Here is a 22690-nt window from a genome sequence, read left to right on the forward strand (position 1 = left end):
ACAACAAAAAACTCCCTAACGAGGGGAAAAAAGGTACATAACAAGTCATTTATAGAAAGGTGACTAGCAGATGAAGCAAGATCTTTCTAGTCACTTTCCTTCCTACTTTGGTGTAGCAGACAACTTGTAGGAGCTACTTTCTCAGAATAGACACCAGAGGAACACTAAAACCTCAAGCCACAATTTTTGCTTTCGTCATTGGGGTCTGAACAGGCTGCTGGAACTCAAGATACAGCTGCCATTTCTGACACTGCCCATGGGTGTACTCTCACCTACCAGAAAGCATAGCCCCATGTCTATGCAACCTTAAAGATTCCTGTCCTCTTTTCAAATTAGATGTATTCAAAGTACATCCACTCAATCAGAGGACATTCTGGGTGATGTTGCCATGCTTCTGAGCTCACATGCAGCCTTCTGAGATTTAGAGTCCAAACACTTTCCCTTAATGGGAGAAGCATTCCCTCAACACCAAATATTTTAGGCAATTCGATCCTATCCATATACACACTACCCCCTTACACATATAACAATAATAACAATAACAACACAGATAGCTCACATTTATTCACCCCTCTACAGTTTGCAAAATGTGTTCAATCCATCAACAAGCATCTGTGATTTCACTGGTGTGGGTGCTTTTCTCACAACAATTTTGGGGGATGGGTAATTCAGGTATTATCCCCATTTTACAGATGAGAAAAATAAGGGCCCTAGAGGTGATGATTTGCCCAAGGTCATACTGCAAGTAAGTGCCTAAGCATGGACTTGAACCCTGGTCTTTGACTTCAAAGCCAGTCTTCTTTACGCTATACCTTGCTGCCTTCCCTCTTCTTGCCATAGTGGTGATATTTTTTAAATTTTTTTTTAAATTTTGATTTATCAACAATCACTTCCATATGCTTTTGAGTTTAAAATTTTTCTCTCCCTTCCTCCCCACCACCCTCCCCAAGATGGCGCACAATCTCATATAGGCCATACATTTACATTCCTATTAAACATATTTTCACATTAGTGAAGTTGTAAGTAAAGATTAAAACCAATAGGAGGAACTATTCGAAAGATGAAATAAAACTCAACAGAAGAGAAGAAAAAATGATAGCGATTCAACTTCCATAGTTCTGTCTTTGGATGTGGATAGCATTTTCCACCACGAGGCCTCTGGTGATGTCTTAGATCCTTGTATTGCTGAGAAAGGTTAAGTTTATCGATATTAGTCATTGGACAGCGTGGCTGTTATTGTGTACAAAGTTCTCTTGGTTCTGCTCACTTCACTAAGCATCAGACCATACAGGTCTTTCCAGGTTTTTCTGAAGTCAGCCTGTTCATTATTTCTTATATTACAATAGTATTCCATTACATTCATATACCACAACTTGCTCAGCCATTTCCCAATTGATGGGCATCCTCCCAGTTTCCAATTCTTGGCCACCCATAGTGGTGACTTCTACAACACAATGAGTTCATGCTGTAGTTAACAGAATTTCTGTATCTGCTTCCAAGTTTCTGCCTCCTTTTCATTTTGAGGCATGGTAAAGGCCAGAGTATAAGCCAAACTCTTTCACATATCCAGACATCCACAGAATATGACTGAGTTATAACAAAAAAAGTTTATTGCTGTGAATCTGTATCAACATGTTTCCTGAAAAATCATTTGCATAATATTTCCTGAGAAATAGAGTTTACAACTTCCTAAAGCTCTTGCACTTATGTGACTGGGCTGGGTCTGATTAGTTCATATTGCTTTAAAAAAAAAAAGTTGCAGTAGAAAAAAATCTGACTCATTTAGTAAGCACCATAAATAACTATAGATGCACAGACTGTCAGAGCATAGAGGGACCTTAGAACACAGTACATAGAATGTCAGGGCAGAGAAGGACCTGGGAGCATAGGACATAGAATGTTTGAGCTGAAACGGACCTTAGAATATAGAATGTAAGAAATACAAAAAGACTTACAAATATAAGATATCGGAGCAAAATGAGACTTTAGAATAGAGAACAGAAAATGTCAGAGCTAGCAGAGACTTTACAATATAGGACACAGTCTGTCAGAATTTGCAGACCTTAGCTATTACCCAGTTCTACCTGTTTGCTTGGGCAACTAGATGGTGCAGTGGACAGAATGCCCGACCTAATCTTCCGAAGTTCAAATCTGGCCTAAGTGTGTGACGCATCCTCAAATATTTGGCAGTTAAGTAGAGCAGTGGATAGAGTGCTAGACCTGGAGTCAGGAAGACTCCTCTTCATGAGTTCAAATCTGGCCTCAGACGCTTACCAGCTGTGTGACCCTAGACTGATCATTTAACCCTATTTACCTCTGTTTCCTCATCTGTAAAATGAGCTAGAGCAGGAAATGTCAAACCACTCCAGTATCTTTGTTGATTTAATATTTTATTTTCCCTTCACTTACATATAAAATTTTTTTTTAACATTTAAAAAAATTTTTTTGTGTTCCAAATTCTCTCCTTCTCTTTTCCTCTCTCCTCCCCCTTCATTGAGAAGGAAAGCAACACTCCAATATCTTTGCCAGGATAACCCCAAAAGGGGTCACAAAGAGTCACACAACTGAAACAGCTGAACAACTTATTTGTTTACATATGGGGAAACTGAGGCCCAGAGAGAGAAGTGACTTGTGAAAAAATCACACAGTCCTGGTACAGGACTAGAACTCAGAACTCCTCAAGAGGACCAAAGAGGAGTGTTATATAAAAATTCTACTGGGCAGATCACAGTAGGTTTATAAATCTTACTCTCTGTATCTGCCAGGACCTAAGAGACCTACCTGTATTGTCTTTGATCCCACCATTAATAGAAACTGTGCTAACACTCAGCTCAGGCCATTGTCCTGGGAATCTGGGGATATAAACACTCCAGTAATTAGTTTAATTTCACAAAAAATAATAAAAAGAAAATTCTTTCTTTTGCACCCCTCCTGTAGTTTAGCACTGATAAAACTATGCCACAAGCCAGGTCCTAGTTCTAAAGCAGAAATGTCAAATTAAAAAGCCCATGGTTAGCTGGCAGGAGAGGGGAGGCAGAAAGGAAAAAGTATTTATTAGATACCTACTATGTGCCAGGCACCATGCTAAGCACTTTACTGATGTTCTCTTATTTGATACTAACAACTCTGCAAGGTAGGTGCTGTTATTATCCCCATTTACAGTTGAGAAAACTGAGGCAAACAGATTCAGTGACCTGCCCAGGGTCACACAGCTAGTGAGTGTTACGTGTCTGAAGCTAGATTTGAACTCAGGTCCTCCTGACTTCAGGGCTGGTGCTCTAGCCATTGTGCCACCTACCTGCCCCCTTTTTTTTGGGGGGGGGGGGGAGACAGTCAGGGTTAAGCGACTTGCCTAGGGTCAAACAGCTAGTAAGTAATTGAGGATGGATTTGAAACTCAGGTCCCCCTGACTCCAGGGAGGGTGGCTCTATCCACTTCTACTCAGCTGCCACTAATTTGTGGTTTTTCTAAGTCAGTATGTGCCCTCAGGGATCTTTATGTACGGTTTAATGGCCCCAGTTCCACTTCGAGTTTGACACCACTGTTCTAACACTTTGGATCTGGTTACTGTTTTTCGTTGTGGTTTTTTTTTTTCAGTTCCCCCACACAAAAATATACAGGCTGATCCAGTACCTACTCTTGAGCTCAAGACTGTGGGAAATATCAAATTTCACTGTCCCCAGAAGTGCACTGTCTGGTTAGGAAAACCAAAGCAAAATCAAACAAAACAAAATTCTCAGCTTATTCCCTTCACAGGATCAGAACAAATAGAACTTATTAACCTATAATTTATCAAGTACAGCACCACAGAATCATAGAACACAAACACACTGAATGTCAGGGCTGGGAAGCATTTTAACATAGTAACACAGAATGTCAGAGCTGGGAGGGGCCTTAGACATAGAACACAGAATATAGGATGTGCAAACTGGAAGATAACTTTAAAAAAGCACAGACTGTTAAAATTAAAAGGAGCCTTAGAACACAGACTAAAGAAGGTTAGATCTGGGAAGGGCTCTCATGACACAATCTAGAAGTGAAAAGAATCTAAGAGATTAAAATGGTCCACATTTTGCACATTAAAAAATTAAGAGAACAAGTTGAAACAGTACAAAATCTAGTTTTAAGGATTAGGATAGAGTATAATAGTAGTTCAGAGAAGAGAGACAGATGTATGAGTCACCTTCTATATTAAAACAACTTTATCTTAGGGAGATTCTTACCCTAGCATAAGGCTTGGACTAAATGCCCTCAAAGACCCCTTTCAATGCTAAAATTCCAAGTTCTATGACAGGAGAGTTCACATAGGATCAGAGTAGTGGAGGAAGGTTTCTAGAGGAGGGAAGATCTGAGTTGAGCCTTGAATGTGGGAGACAATAGGATTTAGACTAAGGAGGAAAGAAGATCTTTGAAGAATAAAGGAGGGAGAGATTTGAGCTGTTCCCCTCCCCCAGCCAATGTTGTCACAGCAAAGAGTTTATAACAGAAGTAATGAACTTTACAAATGTTATCCCAATTTGATTTGCAAAATAACCTTGCGATGTAGAAGCTATTATTATCTTGATTTTACATATGAGGAAAATGAGGCTCAGAGAAGTTGTGACTTATTCAGAGTCAAAGAGCTTCACCTAGTTAACTGGTCAAATAATCAAAACATAGTCAAATAGTTGGCTTCAGAAGCAAGAAGTGAATCCTGTTTCTCCTGCGAAAAATTATTGTTAATAACAAATATCGTGGAGATTCAGAGCATCCCCCAGCCCATCGCATTGACTCTCCTTATCTTGGTTCCCCACTCACAAGTAATTGTCTACTCATGCTAGAGTGCAGACAGATTCTTTTGTCTAGATAGCCCAAGGCTGGGAGTGGTCTGGTATAACTGAGATATTTTCTCTGTCCAGGGGTGAAATGATGATGGGAGTGATATTAGCCCCTGTTGAAAGAGTATATAAACTGTGCACCCTAACCCCAAAAGGAGCTCAGTTCCAAACTGGCTCCCATGCATGGATCAATGCATGCTGCCTGCTTTGAGAGAAATAAATACTGATACAACCTAATCCTCTTTTTCTTTCTTAAACCAAACTCTGAAGGTTGACTCTCCCAATCTTAAGTTCAGATCTCTTTCCATTCTATAGCTAGGTTCACATTGCATGTTTCCATCAGATTGGAATCAATTGCCATGTTTTATATAATTATATGTTTGAATAATGTAAATTCAGCTACACTCCATGATATCACAGGATTCCTATGCACATTAATAAGGATCTAGCTATATTACACTGCCCATAGATAGGATCATAACATTTAGAGTCCCAAGGGGCTGTTGATATTATAGGCAGCCTTCAAAGCTAAACCAAGAAGCTTGGACCTTTTATATATCAGGCAATAGAGAGTCAAGGGTTAAGGAGAGAAAAGATTCAAAAACAATTTTGAGAAGAAAATTTACCTCCTTTTGTAAGCAACAAAAGTTCGAAGAGCTATTGGTGAATCAGAAAAAAAAATTTTATTAAAGGCCTAGCAAGGCCAGGTGTTCCATGTGTGGGCACACCCTTGAGGCAAGAAATTATAGCCTTTTATTCCCTATTGCAAAATGCAAGTCCCTCCTCTGATTCCCCATTGGCTGGGTAATGTAAGGTTTACAGCCTATCCGGAGCACCTGATTTCCCCGAGTGAGTCTCACTAATTACATCTCCCGTTCCCCACATTTATTTGGTTCTGTAAGGAGTTATGCAATAGCCTCAGCTATCAATACCCCAGCAGCTACTCATCCAGGGGTTTTGGAGACTTACCCACACACTGATAAGCAATATGCAGAAGCAACATTCCCAACCACATTTTCTACACTTTCTTTCAGTGAAGAATCCAGGCTTTCTGGATCCCTTTTGAATCCTGGGCTCCAAATCCACAACACCTCACTGCCTCTCTGTAGGACGAGATGATGAAGCCCAAGTCATGGTGCTGATGGGGATGAGATCTGGACCCCAAAAAGGAAAAGCCCTGAACTTTCCTATATGACCAGATCTCTGGCGTTTGCCTGAGGCTATAATCCTATCAACTAGCCTTCCATTATTACCCATGCCCAATCTCCCAATTCTCCTTTACCCTTAATCTAACCTAGCCCTCCATTGTCTTAACTCCCTATGGCCCCTGGCCACTTCCTACTCTTAATGCTATCTAGGCTCCATTCTCATTAGGGTGTGGTAGTCCAGGTCCCTGGCTTTGTTACCTCACAGTTATCCCAGACTACTTGGCCCATCCTAGATCCTTCCCACAGTCTTTCTGTATATAAGGCCCATCTGGCCTTCATGAAGGTACACATTAGCGATACAAATGCTTAGATTCCGTAAGACTGCCTGGCCAATATGGCGGATCCCTTAAATCTCACCCTTCCACCCCCATCAATGTTCTAATAAACCTTGTCTTTTGCTGAAAGAAGGCTTGGATCAAATTCATTCAGGCAGGACCCACATGTCATGAATTTGAGATCCCAGCAAACCTAAACCTCTAAACCTCAAAAGTGTTATTGTTGTAGTTCATCTGGAATGAGGCAAGGATCCACATTAGCAGCCACTGAGGGAGGCACCATTACAGGAGCCTTGGGAATGGTGGAATAGGGAAAAGAGAGCTTCTACTTTCCAACTGATCACATAGCTTGCACTCTGCTTTTTCACTTTTCTCCTCTTCTTCCTTCTTCCCTCAACACATGTGGTCCTTCTTTCTTCTTACCAACTGTTCCCCTCTGGATCACTGAGCTGGGGTTCCTGGTTTTTAACTCTCCTGTTGCCACTCCTGAACCCCCTCCCCCTTTTCCCCTCATTGCCTTGTTGCTTTTGATGTTCAGACCTTGCCTTTTGAAACTTCTAACCAAGTTTATGTCCTACAGGTTAACTTCAGTCAAATTTCAGATGGCCCTGTTGGAGGTGATGAGGTCTAGAGGTTTAGGGGTGCTGAAACTCCAAAATCACAACACGTGGGTCCTACTGGAAAGAATTTGACCCAAGCCCTCTTTCAGCCAAAGACAAGGCTAATTAAAGATCTGCCATATTGGCCAGACTCTGAGGACACGTGAGCTATTGGCTAGATTGTAAAAATCTGAGCAGTGGGTAGATTATAAGAATCTTAATGGAGACAAGATGGACCTTATATACAGAAATAATATGGGAGAGATCTAGGAGTGGCTAAGTAGTCTATGGGGTAATAGAACTCCAGGGATCTGAGGCCAAGGGAGAATGGATCCTAGATAGGTCAGTGAGATAGGTAAGTATCTCCACCCTCTTCACCCTGGGCTTAACAATGGAATAATAATAATAGATAATGCCCAAAACTCTGAACTACTGTCCCTGGTTACCTCAGCCACAGCAAGTTTTCCTCTGTAAGTATCCCTAGCTTCTCCTGGTTAGAGGGAACCTTCCTTAATCAGGGGTTATCCCCCTTAAGGAACATTTCCTTTTAGGGGGTATCTCCCTTAAGCTACAGGAGGTGTCTCCCTGAAGCGGCAACCTTGTGTTGGGGGGGGGGCCTCTCCCTTAGGGGCTGCCTCCTTTAGGGGGATACCACCCCCTCTTAAGCTGGGGCCTCCCTAGAGCTGTGTCTTCCTTAAGGAGCAGAGGAGCTTGCTTGGTATTGTATGGGAGGCCGCTCAAATTAAAAAAAAACACAGAGGTAGCCAAGGAGAAACAGAAAGTTAATTTATTATTATTATTATTTCAAATCTTGAGATTTGGGTGTCCCTCCACCAGTATGCTCTGATGAGGGGAGACAAAGATACAGAAACAGAAAGCCAGGTTAAATTTACCTAACAGGTAAATTCCCCCTCCCACCAGCTGTCCGTCACTCAGTTACTTGGCTCACAATCTCAGACTCGAGACTCTACCATAGAACAAAGGAAATAGTATACATCTCTATATTTCTTAGTTTGTTTGAGATAATGTCAAAGAAGCAGTTAAAAATGTGCAGTCAAGCTAGACTTAGTACTGTGGAGCCAGGCCACCATGACAGACAGATAGTTTACAAATGTATTGGGAGGTCTGAGAGATTGAACAGATAATGGGAATAGATAATGGAGGGAACTGGAAGGCATCTGAGTAAGGTCCTTTCAAAGGGAGATAAGGGGAGTAGATAAGGAACCTTTTAAGGGTTTTCTGGGGTCTGTAGACAAACGGGGGCCAGATTCTTTTAGGTTGAGGGGGCAAAGGCACATCTGAATAAGATTAAAAGGTAGGCTAAGGCTTAAAAACTAGACAAATTTTAACTACTGATATATGGCACCAAAAAAAAAAAGAACTTACAGAAATCTAAACTTAACCCTATCCTACCTCCTGAACTTATTACCAGATTTAGGATAGTCTTATCCCAAATTTTAGTTACACTGAGAAGTCTTCACTGGGACATCCCATTCAGTATGTTGTGTTATCCACAATAAATGCCTTTACTTGATTTGGAGTGAATTCTTTTGAGATGACCTTGCACCCCAACATTTTGAGGTGCACCCTGAACCTCATCATTTCTGGTGCTCAATGGACTTGTCTCTACCTCAGGCCCTCTCCAAATCAAGATAAGCCCATAAGTCCATTCCCTTTACTGCTGAAACCTCAGTCAGACTGGGGTAGTTTAGAGTCTCTGCACTGTTTGCAGGTTCTCTCTAAATAGGAGATGCCCCACTTGAGAACCCAGTGTTGTTCGGAGGCAGGTAGGTGGGCCTGTGTGCCCTGTGGTCTCCGCACCATGTTTGCAGGCTCTCTCTAAGTGGGAGATTCCTTGCCTGAGAGCCCTATGGTTTTTTCCCTCCTGTGGGGACACTACATAAAGGTGGGGTGGCTTAAAGGAAAAGTGACTTGTTTTGGACTTCAGATTCTAGAAGTTTTGAAATTGATCATTAAAGAGTCCTGAATAAATGCCTTTACTTAATTTGGAGAAAGCCTGATCAAATTTTTTTGAGATGACCTTGTACCAACATTTTGGGGTATCTCTGAACCTCAGCAATATCCTTATATGTAGGTGTCCACAGGAATGTAATTTTTGATTGATTATATTTTCTAAGGTATTTGAGGGTTTGAGGGGCTAGACTCTTCTTTAATTTTTAATTAATTTTTTCTTCCAGAAAGCTGAGACAATTTGCTTTTTCTACTGTGCAATTTCTTGAACTACATCTCTGAAAAAAACAGGCTTTAAAGAAGTCCATTGTGTTTCAAATGGAGCTATTTGACCAGCCTTTAAACCCAAATTACTTTGGCTTTCTTTGAATAGTCAATAATAGCCCAAGCCTGGGTGCCTCATTGTTTAGATTTTGAAGGCTTAAAATGAGTGTAAACAGCAATTGTTTTCAGTTCTGGCCAGAAAGTTTAAGGGTTTTCCCTTTCAGATTAATATTTTTGTTATGGTAAATTAGGCCATCTTTTGTCTCAATTCTTTGTTGTTTAGTTGTGTTGGACTCTTCATGACCCCATAGACCATAGTAAGCCAAGCTCTTCTAAGCTTCTGATGAGGTCTAGAGGTTAGGGGTCCTGGAATCCTAAAATCATGCGGGTCCTGTCTGTAAGAATTCTACCCACGCCTTTTTTCAGACAAAGACAAGGTTTATTAGAACATCTGCCATATTAGGCAGACTCTTAAGGAGTCTGAACATTAGTGAGCTATTGGCTAGTTTATAAGAATCTAAATCATGGCTAGATTTTAAGAATCTGAGCCTCTTAATGGAGACAAGATGGACCTTATATATAGAAAGACTGTGGGAGGGCTCTAGGAGTGGCCAAGTAGCTTGGCGTGACTGGAGGAGGGGCCTAAGGAGATCTGGATGGGAGGGGAAATGGCAAGGGGCTATGGGGAGGTAAGACAATAGACGGGAGAGTGAGTGTAGCCACAATGAAAGGCCAGTTGATAGAATTATAGCCTCAAGTGAATGCCAGAGACTTGTCCAGGGTTTTTCCTTTCTGGGGTCTAGATCCCATCCTCATCACCCCCACTATCTCTTGAAGTCTGTCCAAGTTCGTATTCTTTGTTTTCATGATACTATCTATCCATCTCATCCTCTGCATCCCCTTTTCCTTTTGCCTTCAATTTTTCCTAAAACCTGGGTCTTTCCCAATGAGTCCTGTCTTCTCATTAGGTGGCCAAAGTATTTAAATTTCAGCTTCAGTATTTGACCTTCCAGTGAATAGCCTGAATTAATTTCTTTAAGTATTGCTGATTTAATATTCTTCCTGTCCCAGGGACTCTCAAAAGTCTTCTCTAGCACCAGAATTTGAAAATATGGATTCTGTGTTGCTCAGTTTTCCTTATAGTCCAACTCTCATTGCTCAGTCCAACATATATTGCTATGGGAAAAACCATAGTTCTGCCTATAGTGCCAGAGGTTCCCAAAGTAGGTGATACCTCCCCCTGTGGGTGTTAGAATGATCCACGGGGGCTGGTAGTAGCCTGAGTGCAATCTGGGGTCGGGGGCTGAACACTGAATAAAAATAATGGCAATGTATGCATAAGGAAAGAAAAGAGAAAAAATTTTGAAAAACTATCTGCACATGTTTCATCTGTTGTGTAATAGAGTTAAAGTAATAGAGGTTATATTATTTTCCAAATAAACACACAAAGGGCAGCTGGATGGCACAGTGGATAAAGCACTGGCCCTGGATTCAGGAAGACCTGAGTTCAAATTTGGCCTCAGACACTTGACATTTACTACCTGTGTGACCCTGGGCAAGTCACTTCATCCCATTGCCTCAAAAAAAAATAAATAAACACACAAAATATAAGTTATAACTTCATCAGTGGTCAAGTCCACTGACAGGTCTTAACAAGCAAGTGTTGGCAGGTGAGCATGTTGCACATTATCCAGAAGTCCAGAATGTATAGGCAGGAATATATACTGTGAAATGATTTTGTTTACAATACAGTACTATATGGTTATGTGATACAATATTACATCATCAAAATTTCAATTCAGGAAAAACCCCACAATAAGTTATTATAACAATTTATTATAATAAATTATAATAATTATTATTAAATTTAAATCTAATAAATTGTTATAATTATAAATTATTAAATTTAAGATGCATCATTTCAAAAATACATTTTATATTTTTTGAAATGATGCAAATTTTCAAAACATTAAAGGGTTAAAGAAAGTCGGGGGGTTCTAAGTAATTTTTTTAAAGGAGGTGGCAGGTCAAATAAGTTTGGGAACCTCTGGACTAAACCAACTTTGTTGGAAAGGTGATGTCTCTGCTTTTTGGTATGCTGTCCAGATTTGCCATAGCTTTTCTTCCAAGGAACATCTTTTAATTTCATGGCTGCAGTAGCTATCTGCAGTGAACTTTGAGCCCAAGGATATAAAATCTAACACTACTTCTATTTCTTCTCCCTCTATTTGCCAGGAAGTAATGGGACCAGTGGCCAAAGATCTTAGTTTTTTTGATGTTAAGCTTCAAGCCAGTTCTTACATTCTCCTCTTTCACCTTCATTAAGTGGCTTCTTAATTCTTCTTCTTATCTAGCACTTAGCCATTGTTAGTTTTACCAGGAATTCCAGGAAGCCATTGTTTTTTTGTTTTGGTTTGGTTTTTGGTTAGACAATGAGGTTAAGTGACTTGCCCAGGGTCACACAGCTAGTAAGTATTATGTGTCTGAGGCCAGATTTGAACTCAGGTCCTCCTGAATCCAGGGCTGGTGCTCTATCCACTGCACCACCTAGCTGCCCCTTCAGGAAGCCATTGTTGAACCAGGAAGAAGCTTTACTAAGGACCTGGGAAGGCCTGGTATCCCACATGTGACAGCATGCATGTGAGAGCCTCTGTGTTGATAGATGCACAACTTTTTATTCCATATTCCCCATTCAAATTTCCTTTCCCTGTTTCCCCATTGGCTGGGTACGATAGAGGTCACAACCTATCCAAAGCACCCAATTACATCTCCCATTCCACACAATTTGGGTCTTATCTGGGAACACCCCTTTTGATATTAGTCTATACCTAACCTCCTAACTGGTTTTCTACCAGGTTAGTCTATTCACCACCAACAGTGTTTTCTTATTCTAATTTATGGCTTCCTATGTTCAATCTTCCACCTAATGCCTAGATTACATCTTTGTGGAAATGAAAACTAGCTATTTCTCACATTCTTCCCAGTTTAAACTGATTCCAATGTTGTCACATAGGCACCTACCCTTTGATTGAGTGACATGCAGAAGCAACATCCCCAACCATATTTTCCACACTTGTTACTGACCTTTGAGGATATAATACCTTGGACTTGTATCTACCTTTTCCACGTGTGGGAAAGATTTAGAAGTTTGGATTCCACAGCAGAACATAGAAATTCTAAGGGGGACTTCCAAGATCTCACAGATAGTCCCTCAACCAATCAGAAAGTGCCCCAGACACTCTGCAAAACCACTACTTCCTTAAGGCAGAGCCCTAGAGGCTAAACCAATTGTAATCCACTGGGGTCAAGGACTGAGTAAAAGCTTTTCTCCCCTGTGCTTGCTTAACAAGCTTATCGAATAGTAACTGATATGCCCTGAGGGCAGAGATAGTCACCATTTTTGAACATGGGATGTATGACTGGGAGGGATAAACATGACAAGAAATAACATGGGATGGACAGTTCAGGAAGAGTGTGACCCAAATGAGCTGGTCCAATCCCAGCTCAAATGGGAGGAGTGTGGATTTTACTAATCATTTAAAAGTAGGCTCTGCTTCTGTACTGGCGTGCACATGCCGTACTAGGGTGCTGTGTGCCCACTTCTCTCGAGAATTGTAATAAAGGCTTTCCTTTATACACACTCCTGTAGTAGAGTTTTGTTTCAGATTTTCTAACACACATAAACTCTGAATTTACTATTTAAGCTAAAGTCAGTGAAATGAATTGAAATCTTAGAATGCAAGGTTATATAGAATGTAGAATGTTAGAGCTAGGATTGTTGTTTGGTCATGTTCTACTCTGCATGACCCAGTGGACCAGTTATCCGTGGATTTTTCTTGGCAAAGATACTGGAGTTGTTGAGGTCTAGGGGTGCTGGGAACCCCGAAATTCAAGGGCAGAAGATGTGGTCCTGCCTCAAATGAATTTGACTCAAACCTTCTTTCAGTCAGAGACAAGGTTTATTAGAACACTTACTGGGGTGAGCGAGATTTTAAGAATACTCGCTATTTGGTGAAGTTTGTATTGACAAGCAGGCCAGACTCTTAAGGAATCTGAGTGCTCTAATGAGGGCAAGATGGACACTTATATACACAAAGACTACGCAAAGCTCTAGGAGTGGCCACGTAATCTGGGGTGACTAGAAGGTAACAGAGAAGAACCAGAGTCCAGACCAGACTGGGCCACATACACGGTAGGGGTCTAGATGGAATCTAGGAGTGGTAGTCTAGCATGGGGCCAAGTGTAGACAATGATGGCTGGGTTGGGTTAGAAATAACTGAGAATTGGAGATTGGGGCTGGGTCAAAGCCACAATGCCAGGACAGTTGAAAGGAGTATACTGAGATGAGCAAACACTAGGACTATGTGGGAGAGTTCTTGGGAAGTTGCGGGGTGGGGGGGGGAGGCCGGAGTTCTAGGGCCTATAAATGATTTGGGGGCCATCAGAGTGAATTGCCATTTGCTTCTCCAGTTTTATGCAGGGAGGAGGTAAGCGACTTGACCAGACTTACACAGCTAAAATAAGTGTCTGAGGTCAGATATGAACCTTAGTCTTTCTGACTCCAGGCCCAGTGCTCCATCCACTGAGCCACCTATGTGCTCCAGGATAACTTTCAGATATAGCCTAATATAGGAATTTTTAACCTGGGGTCCACAGGCCCCATAGATTTCTGAGAGTCCATGACCTTGGAGGGGAAAAAAAACCCCAAAAAACCTTAAATTTTATCATTATCACTAGCCTTGTACTAGAATTTAGCATTTCTTCCAGTTATGAATTTTTTTAAAAATGATTTCGAGAAGGGGTCTATAGGCTTCATCAGATTGCCAAAGGGGTCCATAAAACAAAAAAAGGTAAGGACCCTTGCTCTAGTCCAATCCTCTTCAATTTACGGATGAAGAAACAGGCTCAGAGAAGGCAGAAACTTGCCCATAACTATTAAATGGTAGAGCTAGGATTTGTGCCTGTCTTGAGTCAGACTTTCAGTCTGGAGCTTTGTGACTACACCCACACTACCTATAAGGAAGAGAAGGGCTGAGATGACCCTGGGCTACCGGAAAGGGTGCTGAAAAATTCTTAGCAATGAATGGAAATCAAGACAAGGAGATTTCCATCACTGAAGATAAAGTCTAGACACCAGGTAAGCCCAAGGCAAGACTTTAAAATGTTAAGTTTATCTTTTCTACTGTTCTTTGTCCTTTCTATTTCCCTTTCCCTTCTGTTAAGGCTCCCTTTCCCTTCTTAGGAACTTAAGGTTCTCAGAGTTCTTGGTCTCTCTTTTGTTAAGGACCAAACAAAAATTCAGTCATAACACTATACTTAATGTATTAGGGCTTTTAAACTCAGCATTGATAAATCCAAGGGCTTTTAAACTCAGCATTGATAAATCCAAGGGATCAAAAAGAAATAAATTTCAGTAGTACAAATATAAAGGAGGGAGGGCAGCTAGGTGGTGCAGTGGATAGAACACTGGCCCTAAAGTCAGGAGGACCTGAGTTCAAATCCGGTCTCAGACCAAACACTTGACACTAGCTGTGTGACCCTGGGCAAGTCACTTAACCCCATTGCCTAACCCCCCCAAATATATATATATATATATACATATATATATAAAGGAGGGGTTCCACTGGATAGAGTTGGTTCATATGTGTGTGTATTGGTGATGAGGTTTAGGGGTTCAGGGGTGCTGGGACCCCAAGATCACAACATGTGGGTCCTGCCCAAAAGAATCTGACCCAAGCCTTCTTTCAGCCAAAGACAAAGTTTATTAGAACATTAGTCATATTGAAGAGGTCTAGAGGTTTTGGGGTGCTGGGAACCCCAAGATCTCAACGTTGGGCCCTGCCTGAAAGAATTCAACTCAAATCTTCTTCCAGCCAGAGGAAAGGTTTATTAGTGATAAATCACATAGGCCAGGTAACATCTGTGAGGACAAGCGGTCATGAGAAAGGCTCAGCTTCTCTGGCGTGAGGGCCAGGGTAGATCTTATATGCTAAAGTGACTTTGGGTGACCAGCGGAGGGTCTGGGAAAAGGGTGTGGGTGAGAATTCTGATTGGAAGTTCTGAGAGATTGAATAGACAATGGGAATAGATAATGAAATCAAAAAGGTGGAGCTAGGGCTTTCAAAGGGAGATAAGGGCTGGGGCCTGTAGACAAATAGGAATCAGATTCCCTTTTGGGCAAGGGGTGAAGACCTTGGCTTGGGCCACACCCCATTAATATTAGGCAAACTCTTAAGGAGTCTGAAAGTTAGTGAGCTGTTGGCTAGATTACAAGAATCTAAACCCATGGCTAGATTATAAGAATCTAAATATTTTAAGGAAGACAGGATGGACCTTATACACAGAAATACTATGGGAGGGATCTAGGAGTGGCCAAGTAGTCTATGAGGTAATAGAACTCCAAGGGGTGGCCAAAGGAGAATGGATTCTAGATAGGATTAAGGGTGGGAAGTGGCCGGAGGACATAGGGAGGGCTAGGCTAGGTTAAGGGAGATTGGGCTATAGCCACAATGAAAGGCCAGTTGATGGGATTATAGCCTCAGGAAACACCAGAGATTTGACCACATGGGAAAGTCCAAGGTTTTTCCTTTTTGGGGTCTGGCTCCCATCCTCATCATTAGCATTTTTAATTAATTAAAGAGGTTAGTGTCACTCTTGAATGCCAAAGACCCCTCATGGAACCCACTCAACACTTACATGACCCCAACCCAAATTAAACTCAGATTTCTCAAGGTGGAAAGTAAAGGTTACCTTTATTACAATCTCGAGAGATGGCTGTCTGCTCCTTTGATACACGTGGAGGGAGGAAGGCGTGGAGGGAGGGAGGGAGGGAGGGAGAGAGGGAGGGAGGGAGGGAGAGAGAGAGACACACGTAACAGGGGCCGCCTTATGAAAGCAAATCTCCACCCACCACTCAAACAAGCCTCCGCCTACCACACAAACAAGTTTCCACCCACCACTATCCCTTACCCCCTTCACTGGGGGTGGGCTTACATTCTAAGCTTGAAAGTTTCTTCCTATCCTCTTAACTGGGAGGTGAGGCTTACATTCCAGGCTCGAAATTCAAAGACAAGGAAAGAGGCCAGAAGTTCAGATTGGGGGTGGGGCAGGGCTTATTCTTTCTGTTAAGTGCTTAAAAACAGGGTTTGAGTGGGGGAGGATTTTGAAAGTAATAATCAAGAATTATTTGACCCTTTGAGGAGCCTTCAATTCTGAGAGTTCATTTCTCACACTACCTTCTGAACTCATTACCTTAATTACACTGAGAAGTCTTCACTGGGACATCCCATTCACACCCAAAAGATGGCTCCGACCAAAGACAGTGGACGTGTGTTCAGCTCAGCAGATTATATAGATCCTAACCGAAATCCCCCTGCCCACCCACTGGCTTTTCTTCCCACTGGCTGGGCTCTGGAGCTCACAGTCTAAGCATGGAAACTTCTCCCCAGCACCAAGGACAAAAAGGGCAAGAAATAGGGAATGGTTTGCTTCAACAACTAGGGAGGGGGCCTGAGGAGGGATAGAATCCAGGTGAACAAGATGTGGCTCTGTCACCTGATCTATTGGTGACACTTTGCTTTCTCAGCGAGGCAGCTTCTGAGAAATGTGGGGCGAGGGGGGGGAAGGGTCAGCTTTTATTCTGCACTAAGGGGGCTTCACTATTTCAGCATTCCATTCAGTAGCAATCAATTCTAATTGGTTAACAAGTAATGAGAATGACTATTACAATGAGGAGTCTGAGCTATATTCCAGTGAGGATCTTGAGGTAACCACTGTGTACCCAAATCTTGGTCAAAGAGACTCATCAACTTCCATATCATCCATCTGACAAAAGACAGAATCCACATTTTCCCAGACCTGAGTAAATGCAATGAACAGGAATCTACTCATTGGTCTAAACTTAGAATTTCTTTACTGTCTTTGATTAGATCTTAGCCTGGGTAAGTCATTGTCCAAGATTTCACACACTAATTCATTTTTGGATAAAGAAGCAGAAAAGGGGAAAAACCCTGATCCTAATTCAATAATTAGTTATTAATATGTGAAAGAAATAATCATTTCTCTCAATACACTGTCAACTTCTGAGAGATGGTCTAAGAAAGACAAACAAGGTTAGGTTGTCCAGTTCATGGTTTATTCTCTCAAAGTGGGTGGTCGTGCATTGCATGGGAGCTAACAGTTTGGAACTGAGAGCTTATTTGAAGGTTGGGGTGCATGGGTTTATATACCTTTTCAACAGGGACTGATGTCATTTCATCATCATTTCATCTCTGGACTGAAGAAATACCTCTTGTATCACACTACCCCTAGGATTTGGGCTAGCTAGGCAGAAGAATCAGTCTTTACCTAAGTCTGAGGAGAACACAATGGGACTTCCTTACCTTACATTAAAGGGCTTGGGTTGGAGTTTGATCAGGATAAGGAGATTCAATGTAATCTCATTATCAGAAGTGTCCTTCTGAAGAAAAACTGAACTCAAAGTCAGGACTTTGAAAGAAGGGGCTGGGTAAACTTTGAATCTCCAAGATATTGGTTACTAATAATCATTTTTCACAACACACATATATACACACACACATATATACATAAAACAGAGAGAGAGAGAGAGAGAGAGAGAATGCAAAGTACCAGGCTTTTTAAAGGTGACTTCTTTAGGGCTTAGAAGGGAAATCTGACTTTATTTTAATAGAATTGGTTGTTTTTGCCACCATAATCTTATTTTGACTACTAGAGGTGACTTGTGTGATTTGGCTAGTTAATCTGCAAATTATATGATTATAAGGTTGAAAGATTTCCAGGCATCTAAGAAATGAGATTTCACACCCTAAGTTTGATAACTAGTAGAAGTATTTAATAATTTTCACTGTTAATAATGATTTTTCCTTATCTCTAACTTATATTTCTAACTTTATTTTTTCTTAATTTCTCTTCATGGGGGCCAAGAGCAAATAAGTGGGGGCCCTGAGGTAGTAAGGCATAGTGTCCTTAGAGCCATGACTGAGATTCTTTTCTGACACTCTCTAGTAGATCAGCAGCATAGTATAGTGGCTAGAGAGCTAGAGAATAAGAATGGGTTCATATCTCATCTCTCACATCTCATATCTCATCTCTGTTGCTTATTAGCTATGTGACCCTAGGCAAGTCTCTTCCATCTCTGATCCTCTATAAAATAGGAATAATAACATCTTACCACCTATCACATGGGATTATTGCGAAGTAAGATAATGTATATGTCAAACACATGGCAAACTTTAAAGTGATATTTAAATCTCAGTTATTACCTGTATAACAGACACATGACTTTCTTTTTCTAGACTTCAGCTTCCTCATCTACAAAATGAGGGTTATGTTAATTAATCTCTAAAATCTCTTACCTCTAACATTCTATGTTTTACCCATTGACTAAAATACCTTCTCTTAATATATATACATACAATTTAGATGTCTCCCCCAATACTTTTTTTTTCTTTAAAGACTAGTTATTCCTCATCTCACTGGCTTATTATCATGAGACCCTTGACTTGCTCCACTTCAGACCAGAGCCCTTTCAGTCAGCCTTAGGCTGGCGGGGGAGGGGGGGGGAAGAGTGTGGCAGGTCAAGCCTTGTTCACCATATTGTTGTCATGTTAGTGTGTAGGCTCAGTTTCATTAGCATAACACTCCCTAGCTCAGAACTCCCAAGCCTCCTTGGTAGCCAGGATGACAGACCTACAGATCTGTGTCACCATGCCCAATCCCCAAAACATTTTTTAAGATGTTGTATCGAGGCTTTTGTTTTTTACACCATAGTCATCAGCAAATACAATGTTTGGCATCTGTAGCCTACTTCCTTTTTCTGCCAAGAGGGAGAAGGTATATTTTATCATTTGTTCTTTGGAACCACTATTGGTCATTATATTTAACTGCCTTTTGGTGGTGTTTTCATTTACACTGTCATGGTCATTGTATATACTGTTCTCTTGGTTCTGCTAATGTTTTGATTCTGCTTTAGCTTATTCCTGCCTTCCTCAAATTCCTCAAATTCACTGACTCGTAGGACAATGATATTCTGTTATTATACCAATTTACCACAATTTGTTCAAGCATTGACAAATTACTCTGCATGAACTTTGTCTCCTGTTTTTGTTCAAATAGTGCTCCTATGATTTTTTCAGCATACATGACACTTTCTTTCTGGTTTTGACTTTCTTGTGGTATGTGTCCAGTAGTCACTCCATTCATTTTTTCAACCAACATGTATTAAGACTTACTTAGGTAACAAACATAAAAATAGTACTCCCATTGCTTTAAAAGTCTTCAAATAGAACCAGGAAAACTGACCACAACAATGTCAATTAAAAAAACCCAAACCAACAAATACTGAAAACTGAATGCTGTGTGACTTTAATAATGGGACTTGTCCAGGAAAAAGAACACTGCTTATAATGTCAGGTTTAGTTGATGTTATGGTTGCTAGTTTTACTGAACAACTTTTTTTTCTCTTTTTTTTAAATTCTTTGTTATAATGAATGGCTCTCTGTGTGGGAGAGAGAGGAGAGATTGGAAAGTGAAGGTGATAGACACAACACCAAAAGTTATCCATAAATTTTAAATAAATGAATGAATAAAATTTTACAAAGCCCTTTCTTTCAAAAAATACCTTGAGGTATATAGAACAAGTGTTATGATCTCCATTTCAGAGAAGAGGGGAAGTGACTTGTTCAAAATCATACAATTTGTCAGTTCTGGTACTGCAGCCTGGGTCCCTAATTCCAAGTCGAATGAACTGCCGCATCCCTGCCCTTAATCAACCAGCCAACAGGCATTTATTAAAGACCTACTATGTTCCAGGCTCTATGCTAGATTCTGGAAATAATAAAGACAAAATTTTTTTAGAATTGCCCATGCTCAAAGAAAGTACAGTCTACGCAGGAAAACAACATGTCCCCATACAAGTAGATTCAAACTATCAACAAATTGGGCAAGTCACTTAACTCCATTGCCTAGCCAAATATTAAAAAAAAAAACAACTCAAACTACCAACAAAGTAAATCAAAAGTAATTTGTGGGGACGGGAAGGCACTAGCAGCTGATAGAGTCAAGAGAGACTTCAAGCAGATGTTGGCCTTTGATCCGAGCTTTGAAGCAATTGAGGGATTCTAAGAGGTGGAGGAGAAGATGGAACGCGTTTGACATCCTGGGCAAAGGTCCTGAGAGGCAGAATGCCCTGTGTCAGGAAAAGAAAGAAAGCCATTTTGGATACAGCATATCATATATGAAGGGTAGTAATAAGGAATGTCAGGAAAGATAGGCTGATGCCAGATTGTGAAGGGCTTCAAATGCCAAATGGAGGAGTTTATGTTTAAGGAGCTTAGGCTCCACTAAGCAAGATAAGACAAATTGGTCTAATGGAAAGATCCCTGGATTTGGAGCCAGAGGGCCTGAACAAATGTATTTTAAATTTACTGTTTATTTATTTTAACATGATTTTCTTTTTAAATTTTGAGCACCAAATTCTCTCCCTCTCTCCCATCCCTCTCCTTCTCACTGAGAAGGCAAACAATATATCAATTATACATATGAAATCATGCAAAACATATTTCTACATTAGCTATATATTTTTAAAAGGCATGAAAAACAAAGAAAGTGAAAAAATCACATTTCAATCTGCACTCAGAGTCATCACCATCTCTCTGGAGGTGGTTAGAATTTTTTCATGATGAGTTCTTTGGAATTGTCTTGGATCATTTTATTGATCAGAGCAGCCAAGTCTTTCATAATTGATCATCATTACAACATTGCTGTTACTATGCACAATATTCTCCTGGTTCTTCTCTCATTTCACTTTGCATCAGTTCATATAGGTTTTGGCACATTTTTCTGAAACCAGCCCCCCCAACATTTCCCACAGCATAAAAGTACTCCATCATAATTACATGCCACAACTTGTTCAGCTATTCCCCAATTGATGAGCATCCCCTCAATTTCCAATTCTTTGCCACCACAAAAAGAGCTGCTATAAATATTTTTGCATATATAGGTCCTTTTCCTTTTCCTTTGATCTCTTGGGAAACAGACCAAGTAGTGGTATTGCTGGCTCAAAGGGTATGCTCAGGGTACCAAATACCAAATACCAAAGGGTATCCAAATTGTTCTCAAGAATGATTGGGGGAGCAGCTATGTGGCGCAGTGGATAGAGCACCGGCCCTGGATTCAGGAGGACCTGAGTTCAAATCCGGTCTCAGACACATAACACTAACTAGCTGTGCGACCCTGGGCAAGTCACTTAACCCCAATGCCTAATCAAAAAAAAAAAAAAAAGAATGATTGGACCAGGGACAGCTAGGTGGAGCAGTGGATAGAGTACCAGCCCTGAAGTAAGGAGGAACTGAGTTCAAATCCGGCCTCAAACCAAACACTTGACATTTACTAGCTGTGTGACCCTGGGCAAGTCACTTAATAACAATTGCCTGAAAAAAAAATGGTTGGACCAATTCATGATTCACTATTCCACCAACAGTTCATTATTATATCTATTTTTCCCTCATTTCCTTCAGCATTTGTCATTTCTGATAGATGTGAAGTGATACTCAGAGATATTTAAATTTGCTTTTCTCTAATCATAGTGATTTAGAGCATTTTTTTATATGACTATAGATATCTTTGATTTCTTCTTCTCAAAACTGCTCATGTTTTTTGACCATTTATCACTTGGGGAATGGCTCTTATTTTTATAAAGTTGACTCAGTCGTGTACTCAGTATGTATTTGAGAAATGAGGCCTTTATCTCTCATTCCTGGAATTCTCTTCTTCCTTATCTCCAACTCCTGGCTTTCCTCAGATCCTAGATAAAATTCTACCTTCTACAAGAAGCCTTTCCTCATTCACCTTAACTCTAGTGTCTTCTCTCTGTTTCTTATTTCCAATTTATTCTGTATATATCTTTCTTTCTTTCTTTTTCTTTCTTTTTTTTTTTTTAGGTAATTGGGGTTAAGTGACTTGCCCAGGGTCACACAGCTAGTAAATGTCAAGTGTTTGGTCTGAAGCCACATTTGAACTCAGGTCCTCTTGACTTCAGGGCCGGTGCTCTATCCACTGCACCACCTAGCTGCCCCTATTCTGTATATATTGTTTGTACATATACAAACATGTAATTATTTGCATGTTTGGACTGTGAACTTGAGAGCAGGGACTATCTTTTGTCTTTCTTTGTATCCCCAGTCTTCATACAGTCTGGCACATAGCAGACTTGAATGTTTATTGATTGACAGACTCTAATTATCAGTCTTTAATTATCAATTTTGAATTTTTTTATATCATTCTTATCAAAGGCCAAACCAGTTTCTAAAATGGGAGGTTTGAAATTGATTAAAGTGGTGATCAGACTAAGAGAAGGAAGTCTTTGATTAATTCAATTAATAAAAGTAACTCTTTAGATTACTTTTTTTTGGGGGGGGTAGGCAATGAGATTAAGTGACTTGCTCAGGGTCACACAGCTAGGGAGTGTTATGTGTCTGAGGCCAGATATGAACTCAGGTCCTCCTAACTCTAGGGCCAGTGCTCTATCCACTGTGCCA

The sequence above is a fragment of the Phascolarctos cinereus genome, unplaced genomic scaffold, assembly GCF_003287225.1.
Source record: "Phascolarctos cinereus isolate Bilbo 61053 unplaced genomic scaffold, phaCin_HiC Scaffold_2;HRSCAF=192, whole genome shotgun sequence".
NCBI lineage: Eukaryota > Metazoa > Chordata > Mammalia > Diprotodontia > Phascolarctidae > Phascolarctos > Phascolarctos cinereus.